At 41.7% G+C, this 21,695-nt stretch overlaps 1 long non-coding RNA gene across 1 annotated transcript; it reads left to right on the top strand.

The window, feature by feature from the left end:
• The first annotated feature begins 5,432 nt into the window (after positions 1-5,432).
• On the top strand, positions 5,433-7,568 carry LOC122566972. The gene is made up of 3 exons (XR_006316668.1): positions 5,433-5,662; positions 6,326-6,375; positions 6,452-7,568. It is a non-coding gene; the product is annotated as an uncharacterized LOC122566972 (long non-coding RNA).
• The last annotated feature ends 14,127 nt before the right edge of the window (positions 7,569-21,695 follow it).

Genomic DNA, 21,695 nt, shown 5'->3' with positions numbered 1-21,695 from the left:
GAAGCTTCCGCTGATGGAAAATGACGGGAACGAAAGGATCCCATTGAGTGCACCGTACAGAATTAAAATACTCGATACATTAGCTCTCTATCGGCGATCGAGAGGCACGTATCTCGATTTTCCAGCCCTGAATTACGTGCTTTTCGCGCGGAATACGACGCGCATGGAAAAAGAGATACGGCTCTCGGTCGAACCGCGAGATGGAGAGGCACGAACCGAAAGGAATCGGAAGAAGACAGTAGAGAGGGAAAAGAGAGAAGATATTATTTATGGGACGGTCGGATGGTAGTGCCGGCGTGCCATGCATAGACAGCACCTCGTTCTAGCCGGCAAACGAATGGCTCGTTCTCTGTCCGCAAATGTACGGAAATGCCGGTCGAAAGCTATTTCTTAATATTCGCCGATATCGCTAGATCCCCCGGGGTTGAACGTGCCTTTTGTACGTTTCCATAGAAACCCGATGTCGCCGCGGATTCTGAATCCCGCGTCTTTTGCCTCACGTATGTACATCGCTGTTCGATTATGGCGATATATCGATAAAAATTGGAAATTTGCAATTAATCAATGCTCGAAGAAACACTATGTCAATTCTATATTCACGTGAGAATCGATAGTACAAAAGAGAGAGAGAGCTATTTTCTAGTAAAAAAATGGCACGAACAAATGGGATATTAGTATTAATGTTTTATAACTATTAACTTTACTGTGTATAAACACGAGACAGGGATTCGCTTTCATTAAAAAGGAAGAAGAAAAATTCGAAAACCCTATTTTCATCTAACATTATGCGGGATTGCTTATTACGTTCTATGACTATTTCGTCGTAATTTTTTTCGCTATTCAATAATGAAGTGAAAAAGAAAAGAAAGGGTGGTGAATTTCCCAATTTCTCTCGCACGAAAATATGTTCGCGATATTCCAGCAGCGTCATTGAAATGTAAGAGAGGCCGAGTTGCAGAGGCAGGTTCCGCGTGGGGGACGGATGCAGCTTTTCAGAAGAGCTTTTACGAGTCGCATATGTGACCGCCGTCTCTTTTATCCCTCGCTTTATATTCCTGGCACCGTGTCCCATCCCCACTATCGTCCAACTTCGAGCTTCCTCTTCCAGTCAGAAACGGGCGACCAACCCCTGTAGTACCTCTTTGTCGAGAGAGGACCTACCACCGAACCACTCTCCTTCGCCCCTGCAGTTCGAACCAAAGAAATCTTTCTTCATATTCACTGGGGAGTGATCGTCCGACATAACGTAACAAATTTCCAGCTCCTTCGAGGCTCACACCCCTGGCTCAAACGTTGTTCGATCGCTCGAACGCGCATTTAAATCCTCCACGACCCTTTCTCTCTCTATTTTTTCTCTCTCCCGCTTCCTCTCTTGATTCAACGACGGATCAACCCTCGCGATGGGGCTGGGTTCTCTACCTTTCAACCCCGGCCCACGAGAAGCATGGTCGACCGCCACGACCGTCCAGGGACCGATTCTTCCCACGCACAATTTACAGTTTCACATTTTATTCCCATCGCGCGTTCGACAACTCGTGGATGGTCGGCGAAGGATAAACTCGTTTCATTCTCGCCGATCATCTTTCTGCTCATGGCACAAGGATGTCGTTGGACGTTGTTCTTCGTGGATCGAGAATGTCCGAATTCGAATAGTCGTTCTCGTTGTATTATGACGATTTGTGTGGCGGTTGGCAATGTTCTTGTTGAATTTCTATGAATAGCTTTCTTGAGGTGATCTTTTGCGAATATTGTTGCGATTTTATACGTTTTCGATTGCAAGCAAGATATGTCAATTTGTAGGAACGAGAGAACGGTTAATAGTTTATTTCGAAAATCTTACGATTCTGTCACTGTATGTCTATTGTTCGTGGAGGAATCTCGTGAAAGACTGACTACTTCGCTGACACATTCGTTGCTTTTAAAATACAGCCGTCCGTTTCTGTTGGAGTAGAATGTGAGCATTTATTAGAAGTGTCTTTATTTTAAGTATTTATTTCAATTATTTTATCCTAACATACTATCCTCTCACTTCTTTTTCAAGCAAGACTAATTTTTATATAAAATTTACTTAATATCCCCAAGAATATTTCTCCTGTGTTTGATCTTTTTCCTTCGTTATAAGAAGACTGTCGTATTTTACGAAGATTTTAATAAATGATTTGAATTTGTTAAAGATTTTTGTATTTTGTGAAAGATTTGAGGCAACATTTCTGCAATCTAATTTAAAAATTAACGATTGGAATCGATTGTTGCAGGTTCATAGATGCGGAGGATTTCAAGGATCATCTAGGCGTTAGGTGATTTCGTATAAGAAACCAGGCAGCCATGGTCACCTCGATTAATTCTTTATCGATTCGACGCGGCGTGAGGAGAGGCACAGCAAAAACCTCTTCACCATGGGGATGCAAACGACCAGATGGATGATCGACGAAGAAATCGACGGTTTTTGCTACGAATCGAACCTTTTCGTAGCGACATGCCGAGTAATTTGAAAGTAGGTGTTAAATATATTTATCACGCTTCTAACAACGCTTAAAATCCCTCAGCCCTGCAATTGATCCGACCAAATTATATCTCATAAACCTTTTGCTATTCTTCCGTCATCGATCAGTCTGATAAATAAAACGTTAAAAATCCAACTTATCGTCAACACTTTTCACGGAAACTACATCGATATCCGATTTAACGCTAAAATTCGATTTTAATCTTAATAATTTACGATGCACAACATACGACACATAACTTGCTGTAGAGAGTATGAATTCCAATTAAGACAACGTAATGAAACAAAAATCATTATTCTCTAAGTATGTGTACAACTTTACTATCACGTACGAGTTCACTCGTGTTTCTGAATTTTACCAAAATGTTGAAAAATATATTGCAAATTTCCTGAATGATTCTAAATCGATAGTTAAATACTGTATAAGGAGAAAAGACCTTGAGAACCACTGGTGGTTCCGGTTTATTAATTTCGTAAAAACTGTCGGACGCACGTTCACCGCCTTTTTCATGATTTAATTAGCATCGGTGGGGGCCGGCCACCTGGTCGAGGGGGACCACCATGGGACTCTTCGGGCCCAGGACGTAACCTCGGCGTCTAACGACGTGGAACACTCCTGTTCTTCGGCGAGAGAGCGCCGGTCGCGGTTCCGTAACGCGTTAAATTTATCGGCGAGCAACTTTCTTCCCCGTCTCATTATTCACGTAAATCGATCTCTCTATCTCGATCGCTTCGACCAACGAATAACGCACCGTGTAATAAGTTCCTTCGATGGTATCGTTTGCTTTCTACGATGTCGAAACAAGTTTCAATACCAATTGACCCCCCCTACCCCCTCACTTACTTAATTTCCACATTTTTGTTTTTGCAATTTCCATCTACCTAAATTTGCGATTGCTTCTTTTAACAAGATATCCACGTAATTGTAATTATTGGCACCGGTGGAGATATCTTATCGGAAAAAATGTCATCGTCTAATTTTTCCATCTTTGAACGAAACTCTAAGTCTTAAATTTCAACATGCTCATTACAGATCTACATGTTTGAGGAAGAATAGACGCCATGGAACAGTGCCGCGATTCGTTTTCGTTATTTAACTTTGTTTTCTGAGAAAATTATGGAATAGTCAAGAACAGAATTGTTGTCGATTAAGTAGAGCTAGCCAGTGAGTTTGGCGATGAACCGGGTTCTCCATGTCTTTCACACATTCTCGCTTGTCAGGTGGGCGGGACGGATCGGTAATTAGTGTGAAGAAATTGTGGCTTCGAGGGTGACGAAGCAAGCACGAGTTCCTACCACGTGAACAAGTCTGCCGAGACGGTCCCAGACTTCTTGCCGTTCTCCCAACTTTGTTGTTTTAATCGAACGGAATTGGTTAATACCCCGCCTTCATCCTTCTCCTCTCCCTTGTTCTCCTATCTATTTTTTACTCTGTACGATTTTCTGGAGCCTCTGCACCATCGTATTTCATTGTATAAAAGATCATTAGGAAATTACGTAAAATTGGTGAACGAAATTGATGATTAGTCGCGGAATCGATGAACTTTTAAGGAGTGCTTGATCTTACGTACAGAGCGGATAGAAATTTTCTGCTCCTGTAGAATTTTTTGGAAAACTCCAAGCGGAAATTCCGTATCTTTGAAATATTGGAACAGAAATTTGTCAATTTTCGGAAGTAGAAAATATTTAGTAGCTTCTTTTCTGTAGAAACTAGAAAACCTCGAAATTCCCATTACAACAGAGCAATTATTGCTGCGAATTGAATACGACTTCTTTCCACTGTCTAACATGTTCTATATTCGCGAGAAGAAAATCAGTAAAATTGAAAAAAGATGAAAGTCTTCTGTGCATAGAGCGGTTGATTTTACGGCGATTTATCAAGCGTAACAAGTTGCGAAGGGGCGTAAGCAAATTGGACGTCATCGTTGAGCGATAAACGGGATTCACGTCGAAATCGTGTCGCTATTAATAACGCTAGGAGGTAACGCCAGTACTCGTTTAATTTTCCCGGCAATTATTCAGATGACTGTGTGAATAATTACTTGCTATTCGGCCCGTTTGCCGCGCTAAGTGGGCTGGCCGATCGTTATCTTAATCGAGCCGACCGTTTGATTAACCGTTGATTATTCAATTAAGGAAAAATATTTCGTCATGGTCAATTGAACCGGCGTGCAGGTATAATAAAGCAGAATGTGGAACAGCACGGTCGACTTGTAAATCAATTAGCCGTCGTTCATTGTTGTTAGCGAGCCATTCTATTACTCCAAAGACAATACAGCTGGTTACTGTGAGAATTAGCTCGTTTGCGATCCTAAGTTCATTTTCCTTCCTAAGTTTTTATTATTTTTCTTCATTTAACAAAGGAGATATCGCCATTTGAAAATTCATAGAATACGAAATATATTTGCTTCGAAGTTTATGGAAACTGAATATATTTTTTTGACGAATATTTCCTTTGACTTTGTTAATCGGCGACTTCCAAGGATTTCCAAGGCGATTGTTTATTGAAAGTGGAAAGTTCTCCTACTCTAAATGCAGAATTTATATTGAGATTAAAGTAACTTACCACAATCGAAAATCCTAAGAATTTCTTATAAAAGTTTAATAACTCTCAAGTTAAGAATGTAACATAATAAATCAGATGGAACGATAATCGCAGAATTCTCGTGACACTAGTGTTTCGTTACAGGAAAAGTGCAATGACGGATTTCGGATCTGCATTTATTCATGGATCGAGTTCCACTGGACGTTTCCAGGGATCGATGGATGCAGAATCGAGTCGAAGAATGCTGCGGAGTAAGAAGGTAGACGAAGAAGAGGAGCAACGGAACGCGGAAAATAGGTGGGACGAGCGGAGAAACAAATCGTAATGACCGAGGGTAAGAAGTTTGATGAATATTGATCTTGGAATACCAGTTCTGATCCGGCTGTCCGTGTTACACGCTTTTTCCAGCTACGGAGAAGGATACAGTTACGGGGAAATATTCCCACGACGAGCGGAGACTCGTTCGACTTCTCAACCGTGTTCGATCTAATTTCCGACCGATACGGATTCAGAGATTCGACGACCATTTCGCGACGACGTGATACCTCGAGAACACATGTAGATGCTGTGAAACGTGTTCCACGCGTCCAGCGTGGGATTTGATACGAGGAACGGTGAGAAAATGCTTCTGTCGATTTGACGATGGCTTTCGAGTTACAATGCTTGTCTAAAGTTCGAAAATTGAGAGCAAAAATGAGAATAAGGTACGGACAGCTTGAAATTGAAAAATTCGAACAATATAGTCTACGATAAGAATAGAATACGGAGAACTTGGTAGTAAGAAGGACTCTAGTCCTTCTAGTTTCCTAAAGTAGAATGGTAATTGAAAAAATTGTTTCAAATGATTTACATTTAAATGATCGTTATTGTGAGAATTGTGAAGGTTAAGAATTAAGAGAGCTGGAATAGTTATTGGTATGTATTTATAGCGTAACCAACTGCGTGGGCGGTCGCTGTCCTGCGATCGTAACTAATCGATTGCTGGACAAGATTAAAATACGTTGTAATTCAATTTTTACCGGTCCAGGACTGCCGATCTAATCGATCTCTTCCGCCACGCTTCGCTGAGTATTTTAGTCAATTACGAGAGGCTACTGTATAAAATATGGCGGCACGAGACGCGTCAAAGACGCTGTAAACTGTAATTTCTCGACAAACTTGCTCTCGACAAAGAAGAGAGCTATGAGAAATTAGTTAGCAAATTTCTAGCACTTTTTAATACACTTCCTATTAAGATCTAGTATGTCGTTTTTTAATACGATAAATTTGTTCTTTAGGACCAGAAAGAAGAGATAATTCAATTAACATCGAGGAACGGATTTCAAAGGTATTGAAAGGCATGTTTTTTTTAAATTTTATTTAGAACCAAAAGATTCCAGTTAACGTGAAAACTTTATTTCCAGCGAGTTTCTTGAAGATCGTTAAGGAACACCACTATCTTTCGGCTCCTTGTTAAATTACAGAGGACAATGTCTAAATCGCCATTGTTGTCGCATTTCCCGTAAGATTATGACCCGAACGGTCTTACAAGAATCTGTTTACGCGACGATCATACAAATAGCCACCGATTCTCACCGATTACGACACCATGAAGCAGTCTGTAACTGCATCCGGAAGTCGATGATGGTGGAAGAATAATACAGCGAACCAATATTCGAAGAACCATCGTTACAACTACAATTCCAGAAAATGTTACGAGATGAACAATCTTCAGTGGAAAAATGTCGCTGTTGGAGAAAAGGTATATACATCTCTGTATTCGATGGAAGCAAATGTTCGAAATTTCACAATCTTCTTGTTACTCACGAATGAAATACGAGGAAATTATAGTTAAAAAATTAAAAGTGTCGCGTTGGTAAAATAACTACAATTTTTCTGTAAATACACCTTTAGAGATCTTAGGTTCTCGAAATATTATTACCAAAGTTAAAACATTTTTCGAACATTTCGGAGCAACAGTGAAATTGAGATATAAAGATTCGAGGACAGCAGGATCGCGACATATAAGAAGTTTTCCTCGCGTTGTTTAACCTCGATGGCTACCGCAAGAAGTGGAAGAAGGACCCAGAGATTCGAAGAGGATCGCAATTTCCATCGGACTGCCTCGTAAATCCCAATATTATTCTGAAAAACGCCACAATAAAGTAACGCCGCGGCGGGGCGAGGTTAGTTAACGCCGGGAACTGGTTTTCGTCCGATCGTTTCAGCCATTAACGATAAACAACTTGCATTCTCGTGGAAATCGGTGAAATATACGCTCGCGAGCGGCCTACACGCTCCGCTAATAGGAAAGCGATTTATGTCCTAGCGCCTTCGTCGTATTTATTATCGCGTCGATACCGTCGTATTTATTAGATTATTTTCGCCAGATATTCCTTCTCGCAAGGATCGCATCGCGGGTATGTTCGCTCGGTAATAAGTTAATTAGGGCCGAGTGATTAATAGGAACGATCTCGTCCGTGTAAATTAGATGTCTGATAGTCCCATAGTTGACTTCAAGCATCGTTGCTATTTTCTATATTTTCCGTACAACGTGCTTTCTCTGTAACTTCTTCATTCGAGATGTAAAATTATTTTTGCCACTAGTTAAAAATATATTCTTATTTTGGAACTATTCCGAAGTGTATTATATATAGTAAGATAATAATATACGAAGTGTATTATAATGTAACAGTAATACATTTTATATGAAATAAAATATTCGTCCAATTTTCAGTGAAACATCCTGTCTATAATTTAACATTCCTACACCGTGGAATGATTAATCACATAGAGGAACTGTGTTCTGTTCCTCGTTGATAGTTTAAGTATTCCTACGAAGACTCGTTCTGTCAGCAACATTCGATACTCGGTGGATAAACGATATTACATTAGCGAGCTACGCAAACATTTGTCAATATTTCGGCTACAGTGACGCGTGTTCCGCTTCCCGTTCCTCTCCGCTCTCCGTTGTTTACTCGAGGTTGTCTTGACGCACAGGTCACATCTTCGTGACGTGCTCTTCGATCAGTGAAACACCCCCTCCGTCGATCACCGTTCGAGGATCGTCCAAGCTGACAGTGTATTCTACAGAGCAATGTAACTATAACCAAATGTCTAGCATTATTTTCTGAATATCAAATAATCAACAAATTATAATCATTTCAGGTAACGTTCCATATATTCTGGATATCATCATGAAGGGAACATTCATCGATTCACGAGGAATAGTGGAAGTGGAACGATCGCGTGGGCGATATTAGGTGTCCACCATTAGAGAAGGAACGTTTACATTTGCCGAGTAGTAAGCAGCAATAAATATTTGTCGTCTGACTGTCGATCGGGACCAGTATGCGACACATGGCCTCACGTTTACCGTCGTTGCAGCTGTAAGTGCTCTCTCGTACGTTATACCGCCATACCTTGCATTCATCGTTTCAGGATTGTACCAGGTATTAAACATGGACACGGTGGTGCCTTGAATCGTAATGAAATATCTCGGTGTCCCAGAAACATGAATCAGGACACTGTATGTATTAGACGTCCAAGTTAGTAGCCATGCAATCTACACTTTTTCTCTTCACCTTCGGTATTTATACTTCCATGCATAAATCATGAAACGCTTGCTAATTTTATAAACGTGAGTTTTAATAAACTAAATCTATTTTTCATGTAAATTGGTATCTTTGAATAAAACTTTCGAGACATAGTGTGATTCAATATACGCTTTATAATATACGCAGGTAATAAGTTTCCACTTCATTCTGCGATTTTAATATTTGGATATCTTCGTCTTAAGTGTACTGTGCGTTTCGTTACTTATCAACGGAGTACAGTGACTTACGAAAGTATTTGAAGATACACCATAGAAAACTTTTATGTATATATTCTGTGAGGTATTTGAAATTTGTCGGAATTTGTTGAAAATCGAGGTATTTTAATGTTGGTCAAATTTAAAAGCCATCTGAAACTGTATGCATATCACACATAAAGATTCGTAAAAGATCTCTACAAGTGTTGAAATACTTTCTCTAGCTACTGTATATATATATTTGATAGTTTAGAGCCAATTTCAAATTATATCTATTCCAGCTACAAATTCCAAGTTTCAAATTCTATCACTTTATCTATTGACTTTTTATTATGGATAATTTTACGAATAGAAAATCAATAACGACGATCCTTTTAGGTGTCACGGAAAGCGTAACCAACCGTCGAATCGATTTCAAGCGTTCTACGACAAAAGGACTAATTTAGAGCGATTCCGTGGATTTATCGGACCACCGCGTTGAGCAACTCTCACGGCTCCATCGCGTGGAACAAGAAGCCGGAAAGTCGCGGAGCTAGGCGGTCGTCATTGATCTCCTGTTAGAATCGAATCACTTCGATGTAACAAGATAAATAGTCAGCGGGAAACCTTGGATCCGAGGGCGCGGATCGCGTAGTCATGCTGACTGTTCGATATCTGTCGGTTGCTGGCGCGAGTTCCTCCGACGCGACTAGGAAGGCGGTTCAACGCGTGAGCGCGAGGTATCGAAGCTGCGACTGTGTATACCGGACAACTTGACAGCACATGGCTGCCAATTTTCTCTGCACGCCGAGAGGAAACGCGTGACACTGCTTCAGAGCACCTCGTAGACTCGAGTTTGACACGAGCTTTGGAAAACTACCATACTCTTTATGTAGCTTTCATGGGATGGCCCATGATCGTAGAATCGTTGGCTCTTCTTTGGAATCTGATCTTTTAAAGTTTCGCAATATTTTTTTTACGTTGTTCATATAGAAGTTTTGCACAGATTTCCGTATGACTTTTCTCGCCTTTTACTTGTTCAGGTTATTTGTTTTATTTGTTACGATTTGTAAAAGTATCTGTTACATCTCGTATTTTCGAAAGATTGTAATTTTCACATCGTATGTATATAGGTTTTATAACATAGAGTTCATAATTGATTAATCGACAATTCGTTCGAAATTTTTAATCAGGATCTCAGACCGAAAGACGAGAAGTCCTTTCCGATCTTTCCTCTTTACGTTTCTTCATGGTTTTACGTAACTCGAGACAGTCAGGTACGGAGTTAGGTTTCCCCCGGTGAGTATCCGGGTTTAATGCTTCCGTTCCGGCGTGGATATTCCAAGTTTTCGATCAGCACGAGCTGATCGGCTTTTTGCCGCGACTGCTTTTTGCGCGATCATCGCCACCTTCGTCACGGCCACGCCCGGGCACGTGAGGCCATGAACACGGTGTTACAGGTGTTTGCCCATCCTCAGGCCTCGAATTCTTTTATGCCCTTTCGGCTCTCGGTCTATTAACGCTTGCAGCCTAGCAGCACAACTTTTCCCAACGCCAACGGGTGACTCATGTTTTATTTAATTCCCCTCTCGCCGCGCAAATTCCTCGTCGTCGTTTCACTTCGTTCTTTCTTTACTTCCCCAAGACTTTGGCTGCCTTCGTCCAGCAGCTCTTCTTACGCTTCCTGCTTTTTCTCCATCAACCTCATTGTTGTGTGCCGTTTTTTCTTTTCTTTCTTTTTGGATCCGTCTTAGTTCGTTTTGGTCCGCGGCGTCGTCAAAAGTCTGCCGGGCGCTCTTCTGATTCGCGAGTTCGCTCGCTGTTTTTAGTGGCAACGATCCTGTCACGATTTTAAACGCAACAATGGTGGAAGGAATGCTTTGAGTATTGTTTCGTCAAGCAGAAATCTCGCAGTTTCGTAGACCGATGTTTTGCGAAATTTTACGCGATAGACGATTGCACGAACGCGGTGCAGGGAGTCATTAAACTTCTATTTTCTTCCCAAACATCTTTATTAACTAAGAGTCTCTGAGAACTTTCTTCTTTCAATTATTTTAGCTTAACAATCTCGGGGAGAGGCGAGTTCATTAAGGAAGATAATTATGGTTCTATCTCTTTAAAACGAATAATGCAAATATTGTGTGGTCATTAGAAGTTAAAAGTAGGATTTCACCATGATACGTATCTTTTTCTTTTTGCAATCATGCTTGAATTACATTACAATTTCGCGCTTATTCTTCAAAAGAGCAGATCTTTAATGTCAAATAGCAACAGATTTTCTTCAAACTAAAAAAATTGATTACAAACAGAGAGAATACATTATAATATTGCACTTGGTGCACATACGATGCGTTTCATGTTTCTTCTTGCATTCAGAAAACAATAATTACGAAAGCGACGAAAATGACGATGACGACGACAACGACGCACGACGGGATTCTAGTTGATAAAAAGTGGCTAGTAAAACAAGCGAAGTGTGATCGGTTATGTCAAAAGGGTGTGGGGACAGGGTCGATCGAAGGGGTGGTCAATGGGGATTGGTGAGCAGCTCGTCTGCTCGGTGAACCGTGGATTAAGATAAACCCTTCATCGGTTTCTTGTCGAACGATTCTTCCTCCTGTACGTTTCTGCGCCGCGAATGGTCGAAGATAGGCACTGGCTTAAAGTACTTCCCGTCATACCGTTGGAAATTATTTAACGTCCGGTATCGTGGCGTCATCGTTTACCACTCGAAAACGTCCGGTAAAAGTGGCCAAACAGTTCGGCTATTCGATGAAATTAATTATATACGCGATTATTATCCACTTTCTACGTTTGAAAATTTATCTAATTTCTCCTCGCCGCTCATCACGCCTTAATTTCATTACGAATTTCACCGCGACTCATAGAAACGGAATTTTCTCGAGCAGATAACCTCCCGGCGATTATTCAGGTTAACCGAGGATATCTTTAAAAAAATATCGAAGAATAATTGCTACTTTCGACATTAATGCAAAATTGAGCATGGTTTATCGCTATAGAGATGAACTGCCGGAGATCTGTTTGGAGTTATGATTGCTTGTAGGATTAAAATATCTCCATGGCGAATTTCTGTAATTGGATTTTTTGCAAACAGGAAGTACGAGATTCACGTACGACCGCGGTACCATAATGGCGCCTACAACTTTCAAGCAATCAATCCTATTATCATTATTAACATGCCGTGTATTCTAATTCCACGAGTTGTAAAAAGTTAAACAGGCGAGGCAAAAGCATCGATTAAAATCAAATTCCACGAACTACATTGTTCTTGAAGGATTTTCGAATCCCAAGGATGCCATCCTGGCACGTACCAAATTCCAAGGTCTTTAATCTTCTCTCCATTCATGCAAATTCGGCGTAACGCGAGAGGAACGTGGCGGGCCAGCGCCTCGGGCGAGATTCTCTCGTTGCGGGAACGCGGATAGAAAAAATAATGTGGGACAGCGGACGCGTTCCAGCATGCGGTTCTGTGCGACCTCGCGCGTTTATGCGCGGCGCGGCGCAATGGGAACGGCCCGAAGGAACCGGCGCTGAACGGTCGCCGCGAGACAATGAGAAACCAATCCGCGTGCTCACCGCCTTACGAGAGGATGAAAGAATGCCACGGAACCGGCCGTAAATCCACCTCCCTCGAGTGCGTTCGCCGGCGTGAAATTAAGAGAGCAATGGCGAGGAGGGACGAGCCACCGACGCAGCTTCTGCTGTCGATATCCAGGCAACTTCTTTTATGGAAGTAAAAGATTCTTCGTTTTATATTTAGGTAGAATGTTTCTGGAACTTTGCGACTGTTGATTTATGATTACGAAGGAGAACGCGAGGATCATTATCGTGAATATTGCTCGAGAAGTAGCGGGAAGTTTAAGACAAATTTAAACATTGTGTCGTAAGTTTTTTTTTTTATATAGAAAGTTCGATATGAAATTACGGACTTTAATCATCAATTTCGAAAATTTAGATTTACGATTGATAAGCAGAACGCGGGAATTTATTAAGTTGATTCAAAAGAAATTTAGTCCCGCTACGATCGTCGAGATTTGACATTAAAAAAAAAAAAAAGAAGAATGTAAAAATCGTTTCGCAGGCTTCTCTTTTAGCACGCTTCTCTGTACAAGTTTCTTTCATCAACGTTTAACACGAAGTCATCTGTAATTCTTCCAAGTGACAACGTGTAACTGCTGTTCAAAGGCATGTAATGCTTGTTTATGGTAATCTGCGCTACTATCGCTGTTTTGCAGGATAATCAGAACAATTTCATTTATGTAATAACACAAGGAAAATGTTTTTTCGCATCGCACGATCACGGCTAATTTAAACGAGATCATCTAACGTTGCCACGCGAATTCACGATAGCGCGGAACATCTTTTACGTGGCTTCTCGCGGCGTTGCGCAGCGTCGACTAATAATTTTCCGTTTAAACATTACAATTACTAATTACTCCGCGATTTCCGCCGATGTTGATGCTATCGCTGGAATTACTTCTTCTCCGCGCGGGGATAACAAACCTTTCCGGCCCTGAGCTATTAACTTTGTTTGCTTTCCGATAACTTGCAATCGTAGTTTGCGTTTGCACCCTCTTGCTTTTGAAATTTTGTATGCGAATTCTGTTTGCTGACGTAGGCACGTGAAAGTGGAGGCAGCGAAGGGTTATTTTGTTGTATCACTTCAACAGGCGAAATTTCGTATACGTTTCACATCCGTTTGATATTTAATACGTACAGAAGACACTGAAAGATCTCATCTCCACCCAAGATTCACAGAATTAATGGACGCCGCAGAGGAAATTTCGCGCATTATGCTTCGCATTCGAAGCTTCAAAACAAAATTCACGGTCTTTAAGAGCTACAGAAGATACAGAAATCTTACACACAGTGACGTTCACCTAATTTGTTCACAAGACTTGCTCCCTTACCCAAGATTCTTCAAGCTATAAAGTCAGCGGACGATGCAGAGGAAATGTGGCACATTATTTCCCTTCGTTCGTACCTCTAAAACGAAACTCATGGTCTTTAAAACTATCGCAACTACCGAAAGCTTATACGTACCGACCATTCACTTAGTTTCTCCACGCAGGCTCACGCTAATCCCGACATCCGATCTTTACCTCCACCCTATCTATGATCAGTTCACATTTCTACCATACACGAGAACTCATAATTCCCGGTATAACGTCCACTTCCTCGAGACACACATCCTCGCGTCGACCAGTAAGGGTAGTACAGATGAAGCAAAAAAGCCTGGTGCATCGGTCGGGCAGTTGGAGACGGCTGCTGGCTCCGGTTATACGTGTTTGGCGGCGGAAACAGCGGCATGATAGCCCGTTTAACCCGTCTCCAACCCCCGCGGTGCAACTTGTTTTCCCTCGTGTTCGCCTTTTCTTTTTGGCAAAGCTTCAACCCTCGTGGAGGGCAGAAGGAGACTGTGATCGAAGGGAGAGCGACGTTACGGATGGGTTTGTCGGCGTGGTCCGGGTTTTCTGCTCGCTTAAGAAACGACGTGTTTACCGGCCATCGAAGGAAGCCCATAACCTGTCCGACTGGCTGCCACCGCCTCGACAGATATACTACGAAGTCACCACGAAGCACGCACCACCACCATCGCCGGCATCGTCGTCGTCGCCGTCGTCGTCGTCGTCGTCCACCAGCCAGAATGACGTTGGTGACACCGACGCCACCATGGACGATGGAAAAACTGTTGGTCGATCGATGGATCCGTCAAACGGATTTCGAGGCCGAGATTATTTATGGGCTCGGTTGACGAGCGCAGCGTCGTGCGATTCCTTTTGGGACCGCGCGTTAAACCCGAGGTATGCGCGCAGCTTTTTCTTCGGTTCTTGATGAGAAAAGCGAAGAACGGAAGCGGGAAGCTTCGATTAGTTTTGTGATATTGGTGGTTATTTCGATGGTTTTGAAAAGGTCATTTTATGCAAGTGGCTAGGAACTTGTTATAGGTATCATAACGGCAAACTTTTAAATGGTAGCGTTGATATGTTCCATTTTATTCGAAACTTCAGATGAGATATAACATTCGTACTAACGTAATGGATCGTGTTCGTATGCTGCATCGTATTACAGATATAATCTTCCAGTAGATTCTAGTACTTTCTAACGAGATCTTCCAGCTATAACTACTTTCTTCCATTATTGTTTTCCTCAAACAATTGAAATAACGCGAAATATTCGGATCTTCGCATTACTCGAGAATTACTAAATTAACAAGAATAAATACAAGGTTCGTTACAGATACAATCTTACGGTACATTCTAATATCTTTTAAGAACATTTCTATCTTCTCTATCTCGAAACACTCGTTACACAAACTTTCCAAGGAGACCATCCTTCTCTTCTCAACGAATACACCTATAGGTACTAAATAATTCCACCTTTCACGCAACAATTAAATCTCGCCATCGAAAGGAGCAACCTTGACGCTAGAGATCAAGAAGATGCCGGATCTATGGCGGGGCAAAAGAAACGCGCGGTTTCCACGTACCGATCACGATCGATCGATCGATTGATATTCAACGTGCATGTTAATGGGCAATTAATAGTCGCGCGGCACTCGTATCGTCGCATACGCGGCGTGCCGGCGGCGGGGGCCAGGGATGCTCTTTTCAAGCTAGACGGTTTTGTAATCTCGCTGTCTCTCCCGGCGTCTCCCGGCGTCTCATTCGTATGCGGTCGACGTGGCCGCGAACGAGCTTATAAGTAACGCAGTAATGACACAGGCTGTCATGGCGCGGAACAGTTTTCTCGGCTCCCATTGTCGTTAAGCGGCTGGCCGGAGCTGATTTATCGGCGCCGCCAGGGAAATTCCGCGCGCGGATCTCTCGCCGGATGCCTGGCTGCCTGTTCCACGTATATCTGCCTACGTGCATTAACGTTGTTTTTCATCGATCGGGATCTAGCTGAAGAATCTAAGCACCAGAGGTTCGCAAGCGTTGCACAGAATTTAGAAAAGGGGCTTCGAACAGGGTGGTTTTCGAAGAATTCCTCGTTGAGGATTTTAAGAGACGAAATTGGTATATTCGCGGTGCTCGTTGAGCGCGTACGTGAATTTCCGCTCAAACGGTCGTTAAGTTGACACTATTGCGTATAAAATAATCGAAGTGGGAATATTGTTGAAGGTTTCGGAGAAGTTTTCGAGGGTTTCACGAGAAAACATTGGGAGGGAGCTTCGCTGACGGTGTATTTATGCCCTCCTACACTGAGAAAAATAGGTGAGATTAAATTTTTGCGCAGATATGTGAATTAGGAATATTATCAAAGGTTTCGGAGGGGGTGGATTTCGAAGATTTCGTGGTTGAGAATTTTGAGGATCTTGAGACGAAAGATAGCAAGAACGGAGGATGGTTAGACAGGTACTTTACTTAGCTTACTTGGACAACTAACGATCGAAATTACATCAACATTTTAAAACGAAAATACGCGTTGTTAACATAAATACAGAATTCTTCCCTATATCTAATATATACATATCTGTATCTTTTTGCACTTTTTAACGATAAAGTTAGAAAAGCAGGTTTGTCGATCGACCGAGTAAGCAGATCGATAAGAGGCAATAAATCGATGCCTCGTGTCGTAAAGTGAAAAAATCTCGAAATCCTATTGGAATACTTGTATGAATGTTTTATCGTTGCGAAAGAAACCACGATTAAAAAAAAGCCTTAGAAACACGTTATCGAGCTGTGTTATCAGAGATTCTTGTAAAGAGGGGAACATAGGGTTTGAATAGCATATTCATATCGGTGTATTATGTGCGAGTATACACGGAGATAGGCCCATTTTTATGACTATCCAAGTGGACTATCTATCGAGCAACCGGCGTCTTAGCGTCGTCATCGTTAAATTTAGTCGATGCACAACGAAGAGATTTCGCAAATCGATTTGCAAATATTCACTGACTCACGCTTCCACGAATTATAATCGAAAGTACACAAATTGTTCGATGTTAATTAAATTCCTAGCTTATAAAACTTTCCAAATTCTTTATGTAGATGTTCATGAATTCAAACTTCGGAGGACCAACATTTCGATCAAGCATCGATCAAATAACACCAGAGTAGAACAAATTGTTCTAACGCAACTTTTGCATCGAACATACTCTCGAATACGCTCTGCCAGTTATTAATATATTTCTAACTGATCCATGAATTAAAACAAAAGAAAAAAGAATGCAAAGTGTCTAAAAAGAGTAAAATTACGGAATTCTATTCTGCGTAACAATACGTACTCTTCATAAGGAAAAAGGAACGATTTTTTCAATGTAACTCATGTTCGATAAACGTATCCACCGTTTCGCGGCAACTGTTTTTACATCGAGAACAGTCTGAAACAGGAAGGGATAAATATTCCCGACAAATTATCGTTCTAGATATTACCAGAGAGATAATCGGCGAGATAAGGACGCGTGCCTACAAAACTGTCCGAAGTGTAAAACCGAGAAACGATACGACGTCCAATTAAAACTGCTCCCAACGCGCAGCCTGTTTCAATTCTTTTCTTTCTTTCCTCTCACCTCCGTTCTTGTATTCTCTCTGTTCTTCGATACTAAAACGGCACCGCTCATCTGGCATCGTTAATTAATCACGAATATTTATTGCGTACTCACATGCTCATCCGCCTCGGTCTATCTCGGGAGGCAATTAGCGAAATTATTGCATGAAAAGGAGAGAAAAAATATGTGCGATTCCTCGCGAGCGCGATTCACTGGCCCGTGTTCCACGGCCGTCGTCTCGCTGAAAGCACACTCCAGACATCGACCGATCGTATCCTCGCAATAATTAGTTCATTAATGCCACATTCGTTCCTCCTATTCAATTTCCCGATTATCCGCTTGAGGTAGAGCTTCTAACTCCGCCATTCTTTCCAATCGTCGCGTACCAAGCTTCGTTTACATCGAATTAGTTATACCGTTCCTCTATGGTATTCCTGCGTTTCCTTCTCCCTTTGTATCGTTTCCTTAATTCCAATCGTGAATTATAATTTTCTGTAATCTTTCTTAAGGTATCTAGGTATTTTCTAATTAAGAAATTTCCAGAGTAAAAGAACAATTTTCGAAACACCAAATATCATCGAGTGTACGTTGTTCTCATCTTCGCAATTGTGCAATTTCCTCCATCTTATAAATTCCAACGTTCCGTCATTGTGGAATTTCAATCGTCGTCAAATCTCCTGTAATTTCTATAGGTTCAAATTTGTATCGAACCATCGTCAAATTCTTTGCAACACCTTCGAATATTTCCGAGTGACTTATTTTTATCCAATTTTATCTGGATATTTGTCTGTTCTCTCCCGATCTATCCATGCCAATTCTAAAATATCTAAAACCTTATCCAGAGTGTTTCAATTGGGGTAGAATTTAGAGAATAGGAGGGCAAATATCGAATACAAAATCCTTTGGAAAGTGCAACCCTTCATCTTCGATAGGAAAGATTCTCGCTTGAGCGTGGCTTTCCCGAGGATCGGTAGGGCTGTCGCGAGCGAAATCGTTCTTCATCGAAGTTTCGAGGTCACTAGACAGAGGTAGACGAATAGCGCGACAGACGGACGGACAGCAGGGCAAGTACACCGATAACGACAAACTGGCCCGAGAAAAACGTCGGTGGAGCGATAAATCAGGCCTATTGCATTCCTAAGATAGCGCGTTGTCTGAAAGTCATTACGCTGGCAAAAGTAATTCCCAACTAAGTAAGTAAAGCAATAAATACATAATGCATCCGGCGAGTTTCCCACACGCGTACTCGCTCGCTCGCTCGCTCGCTTAAGCGCGAGAGTGCGCGCGCGAGCGCATAGGCGGGCGACCGCGTTGCAGTCCCTCATCGCGATTCCATGAAATCATGCATCAGCGGGGACCACGCTGTGTGTCGCGGATTTATTTGCCACGCCACGCCGGATCGCGACGCGATTTCTTTTTCGCAATCGCGCGCTCGATCGTCGATCGACCAAAGAAAAGAAGAAAAAAAAAAAAGAATCAAACGAACGCTGCTTGATCGATGGAATCGAAAGGGTGAGGTCGGACCAAAAGTTTTGTATTCCGATTCTGGATGCTTTTGCGCGATAATTTAGCAAAATAACGATGTTGGTGAATTATGTTAAGGATTGTAGCTTATAGTTTCCTATTTTAGAATTTTACGCCGGCATAGCACGATTGGATGATTCGTAATTGTTGGAAGATCATAAAATTCCATTTGATTTATTCTTAAGTTTGTTGCATTGTTACTAGATTTGTGACTCATATCGTTTAACTAATAGTATTTTTGGTAGTATGCAAAGAGACCTAGTGGTCTCTTCCCACGTAAGAATTTTTAATGTGCTTCTTGAATATTGGATAATTGTATATACGTAGTTTATTAATCTGATCGAATCAGCCGTGTCATCCAAGATGAGATAGTCTGACGACTAACTTGATCATAGAGAATGTTTGGAAATCGATTTTCGGATCGCGTTACAAATGAAATGTCACGATAACAACAGCGTTGGTCGTCAGTAGGTTAAATTTGGATGGTCGATAATTCTCGCAGCGTGGAAGGAGGAAGCGACATTGTACGATTATACAAACAGATAGCAAGAGTTTGAATGGGGAACAAAATCAAAAGCTGGGAATCTTAATTTCCCTAATTAAGAAGCCCCCGAGAGTTTCAATTAACCGATCCCTTTTTAATATTGCATGAGCGTTTCGCGAGGAAAACGTGACGTTTGCATACACACGCGGGCTCGAAATTTCAGCCACGTTTCTCACGAGAGCCCTCTCTCCCTTTTTCCTTTTCCTTTTTTACGCCAGTATATTTACGCGAGTTCAAGGCACTTGGAAATCGCGTCGCGCGTCGCGTCTGACCGCTGCTAAGGAGTTTCCACTGAAATTCTCGTCCCACTGGCGTCGATGGTGGTCGAGAATGTTGGGAAAGAGGACGTTACGATGGAGGAGCCGCAATTTCTTCGGTGCCCGATTGAAATCCGCGCGCGAATTTTTTTGCCAGTCCGCCGCCAGCAACGTTCGTTGTTTGTAAAGAAGTTTCTGTACTTACGGAGAATAATTCCGATCGAATCAGTCCAATACTTTTCCAAGAGATCCTCGGTTCTCTTTAAGATTCCGTACGAGATTTCCATCTTCGTCGATGATTCTAAAGCTACGCATTCGACGATTATCAGGGTTAAACGAAGTTCCTGGAATTAAACAGTTTCGATAAGGTTGCTCGTCATAGCGTTGATCGAGGTGATAGTTAATTAAAATTCGACGAAACACTTCGACGCTCAACTATCGTTTCATTATCGTTGTTAGATAAACTCTAAACGTGTGATTGCACATGATTGCAGGTTGCAAATCGATAAAGTCTTTGGAGACGATGTTACGCACTTTGAGATTACCGAAGAGTTGTTAAGGTTTGCGATCTAATAATTCCATTCTTTTAACATTCGTCCGATATCTTACGAGAGTTAAAAACAGTTTTTAATCTATAAAGTAAATATCGCACAGAATATTCGAAAGCATCGAATGACGAAGCTAGAACACCGGCGAAGAATCTCGACGGACCGCTATTTCGTTCGCCAGCATACGTGAACTCCAAGCTTCGTTTTATATTTTAATTAATTAATTCGCTCGTTTGGTCTAGATCGTTTCACGAATATCGAGATAATTATTTATGAGTTTACAGACGAGCGAGCGCGGCGCACTTTTGGCTACGACTCACACGTAAGCCGACGCTTTTAATCGCGCGTATGTATATAAGACACGATAGCGTAATACAACAGCGTTATGCATCTTTCGCAGCGCTCTGATTAGTACACTGAAACCGCGGCCACCTTGCCGGCACGCTAATTACTTTGTATCAGCTTAAACTTCCTCGGTTTTCAGCGTAGTTACGTCTCATTGTAGCTTTTATTTGCCTTTTATGGGCCAATAAAGCATCCGAGCGCCGCCCCCGCTAACAAGTCTCGTAATTAGGAAGTACATACGCTTTACACACGATTCTACTGCTATGCTGATGGTCTAATTAAGCCAGACATCGTGACTATATTAAAAAACAAACATCGATGAACATCGATCGAGCCGAGATCCCAGACCGTGAATCAGCTGACGTGCACGCTTGACTTTGTTGCGATGCAATTCGCAAGTCATACGAATGTAGATGAATTTGTGAATGTAAAAGACGAGATTGCAGATTGTCGAATACGTCGATCTCGTTTGGAACTTTCGAATTGACGCCTGATGAAACATGAAAAATTAAAAGAAAACGATATTCTTAATGACGTAGCGCGATCTTGCCATTATAAGACTGCGTGTGCATAAGCACGCGATGACGGTAAATTCGATAGTTTTGTTCCTCTAATTGTCGAATTGCATGTTTGTGCATCGCATCGTTAAGGCTATAAATTCGTTTGCATTAAATCTAACGGTGATATTACGTTGGAAAGAGGCCACGCCGCACTTATGTATGTTTGCATAAGCGATCAGAGATAAAGCAGCGACTGATCGAAGGAACGATTTTCGTTTAGTTTATCTGCCTTTATTGATATCGTGTACTTTCGATTTCTAAGAAAATGTGACGCAGGTAGAATATGAAATATCACTTTAACTTCATGTACGAGGATATTTTCCTTCACAGAGTAAGAAATTATCTCCACGTATATGAAGTCATAGAAGGTTGTGTAAATGTAATTTTTGAAAGTGAAATCACGTAGCCAGGCAAAGCGAACTTCAAGGACTAGAATTAACCAAGAATATTACAATCTACGCCAGCATTTCATTTGCGATCAATTCTTCGCTGCTCCTTTGTTTCCAGATCTCCTCTCGCTTCCTTCGCGCGTCTGTTTCCATTTTTCCCTATCGCGATCACGAAATGTCAGAAAGCAAGAGGGAC

Source organism: Bombus pyrosoma, linkage group LG4 (genome assembly GCF_014825855.1).
Source record: "Bombus pyrosoma isolate SC7728 linkage group LG4, ASM1482585v1, whole genome shotgun sequence".
In the NCBI taxonomy this organism is placed as follows: Eukaryota; Metazoa; Arthropoda; class Insecta; order Hymenoptera; family Apidae; genus Bombus; species Bombus pyrosoma.
The sequence above is the reverse complement of the archived record's forward strand: the minus strand, read 5'-3'. Positions and strand labels throughout refer to the sequence as shown.